We start from the raw sequence: 3,426 nt of genomic DNA, 5'->3' as shown, positions 1-3,426 counted from the left end.
CGTCGACGTAGACCTCAATGTTTCTGCCAATTTGTTTGGCGAAGATTTTGTCCATTAGACGTTGATATGTTGCACCTGCATTCTTAAGGCCAAATGGCATGACCTTATAACAATAGTTTCCATATTCAGTAATAAAGGTTGTCTTATTTTGATCGGATGGATGCATTTGGATCTGGTTATAACCAGAATATGCATCCATAAAGCTGAGTTTTTCAAAACCAAAGGCATTATCAACTAAACAATCAATAGAGGGCAAAGGGTAGGAATCTTTGGGGCATGCTTTGTTGAGATCGGTGAAATCAACACACATGCGCCATTTACCGTTATGTTTTTTAACCATGACGACGTTCGCCAGCCATGTTGTGAATCTGATTTCTCGGATGAAGCCCGCATTGATGAGCTTCTTGGTTTCTTCTAGGGAAGCCTATTTTCGGTCGTGGCCGAGATTTCTCTTTTTCTGTGCTATAGGTCGGACAGATGGATCTAACGCTAACTTGTGTGATATGATGGATGGATCGATGCTTGGCATATCAGCTGGGATCCAAGCAAACAGGTCGGTATTTTGCTGTAAGAATGCTCGGAATGATGATTTTTCTTCTGAGGATAATGTTGAGCCGACGTATGTGAATTTGTTTGTGTTTTCTGTGAAATAGATTTTATCTAGGTCTTCTGTTGGGGTTGGCCTTTCTAGTGTTCCCGCTCTGGGATCAAGGTCGGCTAGCATGTGTTGGTCGTTCATGTTGCCGACATTGTGAACCTGGGCTTTTGTGTTACAGTTAGGTCTTTTGAGACTATTGTTGTAGCATTCCCTGGCTTCTCGGGCATCACTGTGAATGGTTGCAATCGTGTTGTCCTGCAAAGGGAACTTAACACAAAGATGAATTGTAGATACTATAGCGCCGAACCTATTTAAGAAAGGTCGGCCTAGTATTAAATTGTAGGGACTGAAGCAATCAACAACTAAGTATTGAATGTCTGAAGTTTTTGACGAGGAAAACTTACCGAGTGTGGTTTGTAACCACACAAAGCCCATAACCGGGACTCGCTCACCTGAGAATCCTACTAAGTCACCAGTGGAAGGTTGGATGATGTTATTGCTCAGTTTCATTTTCTGGAATGTTGAGTAAAAGAGAACGTCGGCGCTGCTGCCTGGGTCGACCAACACCTTTTTTACTAGGAGATCTCCGAGCTGTAGGGAGATTGCGACGGGATCATCCAGATTTGCTACACTGTTGTCATGATCGGCTGTCTGGAATGTTATCTGTGGAGATGGCGGCAACAGCTGCTATTGAATTTGATCGGCGTTGATGGAAAGTATAGCTCGGTAAGATCTCTTTCTTGCCGAGCTTGTGGCTCCTCCACCTGCAAAACCTCCAGAAATACAGTTAATTGTACGTGTTGGTGGTTCGAGATGGCTATTGTTCGGTCGGTCTCTATCTCAGCCATGTTGTGTAACCGAGCTTTGGTCTCCTGAAGGAGGTGCTCGCCGCTGCATGTGGCCGCTGATGTATTTGTCTAGGTGACCCTGCCGAGCTAGTCGCTCCAGTAGGTCTTTGGTGACGATGCAGTCGTCGGTATTGTGTCCGTGCTTCTGGTGGAAGGAGCAGTATTTTGATCGGTCGGTGCCTTTTGAATCTGGGTAACTGCCAGCTTTTCTTGGTGGCTTGATTAATTTCGAATTCAAGATCTCCTTGATGATATCATCGCGCTTGGTGTTGAATTTGGTGTAGGTCTCATATCATGGAATTTGTTTGAAATTCCTCTTGTTGTCCCGTGTTTTGTCGTCGTCTCTATAGTGAGGCTTTTCTACTTTCCGAGCTTGTCAGAGTTCTTCGATGTCGATATGTCCTTTAGCTTTTTCACGGAACTCGGCCATAGTTTTTGGTTTGGCCACAGCAATAGTTTTCTGGAATTTTTCTGGTCGTAATCCGCTTTTTATGGCGTGCAGTTCCACCTCGGGGTGGAGGTCGGGTATACTTATGGCTATCTTTGTGAAGCGCGTCATGTAGTCCTTGAGGCTTTCGTGCTGGCCTTGCTTGACTGTATTCAGGTAATCAGAGTCATGTAGGTAGATGGCTGATCCAGCGAAGTGCTCCTCAAAGGGCTTTGATATGTCTCGAAATCGAGAAATAGATCCTGCAGGCAAAGAACAAAACCAATCAAGTGCAGGACCATCTAAGTAAGATGGAAAACAACGACATAAAACTTTATCAGATGCACCGTTTACTATCATTATGGAGGTAAATTTCTTGATGTATTTCTTCGGATCACCTAACCCATCATAGGGAGATATGGTGGTCGGCAAAGTAAACCTTCGGGGTAGCACGAAGTTCATCACCTCCGCCATGAATGGTCCAAGAGAGCTTTCCTGATCGTCATTCTCTATGTCTTTCTGAGCTTCCTCATTATGTTCGGGTTGCTCCTCTTCCTGTCGAGCAGTGTCTGAGATATGTGTTGGCTCTGACTGCTGCTCGGCTTCTTCTGTCCGTTCTTGTCGGTCATTATTGTTTTCGGTTCGAGTGTTATTCAAGTTGGCAATTTGATTTGCCATTCTTTGGTTCTCTTCAGCCACGGCTTGCCGCAACTCGGTCACCATCTGGAGCAATTCGGATGGTGTGGGTGGAGGTTGCTCAGCCATGACTTCAAACGGGAACCTCGAGGCCGATGATATATGGAGAGGTTTATATTTTCGGCCCACGGTGGGCGCCAATTGTTCTTGTATGGATACCTGGAGGGGGAGCTCAGCCTCTAGGAATCGACGCCGAGTTGTTATCTTTGGCGCCGACTTTTGAGCTTTGCGGTAATCCGAGCTTTACTCCAAGAGGATATCCAATCGTGCAGAGCTTTGAGCAAGAAACAGGGGGGAGTGTACCTGCAAAGGCACTCCGAAGCTTAAGTCAGTATTGAGAATTCAATGTATCCTTTAGAATAGAAGATCATACCTTTTTATAGGTGATAATGTATAAATCGGTTATGTTCCTGCTTTATTGCCTGTATTAAAGAGCAATAATAAGGGTGAACGTCAGGTTGGACGTTTCATTTTTGTGAAGCAGTCCGTTAAGCTGATTTGTAACGTCACTTTTTAATAAATGACATTAATTGCCGATTAGTAACTGTAACGCCGATTAATAACATAAATTGCCGAGTTATGGTCTGTAATGCCGGTCTTGTAATGGTCCTGATCATAAATTATTTNAAAAATTTTGTTATGATTATATCCTAGATACAATACGTCCGATTTACCATTTTTTAACTTTATGTATCATATTTTAAGTACGGTGGGTCTGAAATGTGTCTTTAACTAATTTTTAGGCCCTGTACTTAAGATATGAGATATATGTACATATAGGTAATTATACTACAGTCTACAAATTACATATTTTTGTAAATATTATATTTAAATAATTTAAATAAAAAGTTTTATTT

Source organism: Arachis ipaensis, chromosome B01 (assembly GCF_000816755.2).
Source record: "Arachis ipaensis cultivar K30076 chromosome B01, Araip1.1, whole genome shotgun sequence".
In the NCBI taxonomy this organism is placed as follows: domain Eukaryota; kingdom Viridiplantae; phylum Streptophyta; class Magnoliopsida; order Fabales; family Fabaceae; genus Arachis; species Arachis ipaensis.
The sequence above is the reverse complement of the archived record's forward strand: the minus strand, read 5'-3'. Positions refer to the sequence as shown.